The 2,500-nt window shown below is 42.4% G+C and overlaps 1 protein-coding gene across 1 annotated transcript in view; it reads right to left on the bottom strand.

Moving 5' to 3' along the window:
- drd2l (dopamine receptor D2 like) overlaps positions 1-2,500 on the bottom strand; it is a gene marked incomplete at both ends in the record, with an annotated part of 9,547 nt that overhangs the window by 2,353 nt on the left and 4,694 nt on the right. The gene's annotated exons all lie outside the window — the stretch shown is intronic.

The raw sequence follows: 2,500 nt of genomic DNA, 5'->3' as shown, positions 1-2,500 counted from the left end.
TGCACATACCTCAACGTCAAATTAATTCATCACTTTTTAAAAAAAAAAATTGTCCAATGAGACTAAGACATCCAATTTGAAAATCTCTTGAAGCTCATTCCATGCTCTAGGACCACAATAACTACAGTAAAAGCAGTTTTTCTCAGCTTGGTTTTGACTTGAGGGACCTCAAGAACTAACCAATCCTGAGACCTTGTCTGGTAATGACTAGAACGCCATGTGATGAGAGGGATGTCAGGTAATTGGTAGCTTTTGTAAGATTGCTTTGTAAACATACAGGAGCAGCAAGTCCTATGTTGGCAGCCAGGGACGGCCAACCCACTGCCAGGTTGCAATGACATGTTCTAAATTGATCACCAGTTACAAAACGTGCTGAATGACGAACGGTGTCAAGCTGTTTCAAGGTGGAAGAGGCAGCATGCGTGTAGATACAGTAGTGTCGCCATAGTCAAGTACTGACAGGACAGTAGACTGTAGAGCTTCCTATCACAGAAAACATGCTATATTTCTATAAAAGAAGAACCCAAATTTCACTCTTTTTTCTTAGCTCTTCAGCGTGTATTCTGAAAGACAACTTTTCATCAATAAAAATCCCAAGGTACCATCCAATATTGAAGTACATTTCCTTCAAGGAGTGTGATCTAGGGGCGGCACGTAGCTCAGGAGGTAGAGCGGCCGGCGGGGGATTGCAAGGTCCCAGCTTCCGGAGTGCGCCGAAGTGTCCTTGAGCAAGACACTGAACCCCAAATGGGCAGCACCGTGGCACAGTACCTAGTACCTAGCAAGAAGGTCTTTGGGCCTTTCTATGTGGAGTTTGCATGTTCTCCCCGTGTCCGCAAGGGGGTTCCCATAAAGAACCCAATACGAAAAACATGCAGAAGAACAGACCGCAAACACTGTCCATCCATGGCAAAGATGGACAGGAGCATTTTGTTGGCCCCCGGGCGCGTCCCATGCACGCTGCCTACTGTCTGCTCCCGGCTGCCCTTGGGGGAAGGACGTCGGGATGGGTTAAGAGCAGAGAGAAGTTTCATCGGTGGACGCTCCAGCCATTTCATGTGTGTGTGTTTCGCCGCCTACACCGTGTGACAAATAAAGATGTTTGTTTTGTTTTTGTTTAGAAAACTTCATATATTTTGTTTTTGCTATAAGTTTGAGCTCTAGTAGTGAGTGCTTGATGGAGTCAAAGGCTGTCTGCAAAATAGATAACTCTCCTCCCAATGAAGATGCTGATGAATAAAGCACTGTGTGCACCTTACAGCCATTTTCAAAAGAGACAATGTTATTAATATACGGAGTGAAGAGTAAAGGTCCTAAAACTGAGCCCTGTGGTATACCTTTAGTGACCAATAATAAAGAAGGGTCCGCACTCAAAACTATGTTTATGCTCTTTTAATTCATGATGGTGGACAGACCTGACAGACGCGTTTCGGCTCTGCCTTCTTCAGTGTTTAGCAAAACACTGAAGAAGGCAGAGCCGAAACGCGTCTGTCAGGTCTGTCCACCATCATGAATTAAAAGAGCATAAACATAGTTTTGAGTGCGGACCCTTCTTTATTATTGATCAAAGTTTTTGTATATTGGTCCTGCACCGGTTCTGAGCGCTGTGGCCCCGATTATTTTCGAATACCTTAAGAGACCTCCAGGAAAATGGATTGAATAGAATCAGCAGCAATACATTGAGTTTTATTTGCCAGATTGCAAACCACTGGCAGAGAGTTATGATCTAGGCCAGCGGAGGCTAGTGTATCTATTAAAGGTGAATGGTCACCTGGATAAGGCTTTGGACAGGTCAGTGAACAGAGCAGCATAGTGCTGTCCATTGTCAAGAGCACATACAATATAATTTACAACACGGGATGCAGCTGATACAGTACTGTGACCAGGTCTAAAACCAGACTAAAAAGTATTTAAAATGTAATTTCTACTCAGTTACAAATGAGGCTTATAGGCGAATAATCATTTGAGTATAACTATGTGCGTTTAGATTTTTTGCGGAGCGCTTGTTCAGTACAGACCATGCTAATAATATTTTATGCAAATGAATCACTTGCAAGTATACATCTTCTATGTAGATATTAAGATTATAAAACAGTAACACAACTGTAAATGTAAACGGCACTTATGTGGTTCTTCGTCTGTACTGCAGGCTTCATAACTAAAGATTCAAGGGTCTTGGCTAAACACGACAGCTTGGAAATTGGGCAGTAGTAATTACTTTCTCTGCAGTCTCCACCCTTATTAAGTGGAAGTACATGAGCAAATCTCAACAATCCCAAAGCTAAGAGAAAGATTTAAAATATGTGTTAGGGGCTCAGATACAGCTGACGCAGTTCAATTTGTGGTCCCCCATTGATGTGTCACAACCTACAAGTTGATTGTAACAGTGACTTAACTTAAAAATAAACTACACTTCCTGTCATTTGAGAGCTCTGGTCCTGATTGGCAAGTCTAGTTTGTTTATTCTGTCCCACTCTATTGGCATCAATGCATAATAATT

The sequence above is a fragment of the Borostomias antarcticus genome (genome assembly GCF_949987555.1).
Source record: "Borostomias antarcticus genome assembly, chromosome: 10".
NCBI lineage: Eukaryota > Metazoa > Chordata > Actinopteri > Stomiiformes > Stomiidae > Borostomias > Borostomias antarcticus.
The sequence above is the reverse complement of the archived record's forward strand: the minus strand, read 5'-3'. Positions and strand labels throughout refer to the sequence as shown.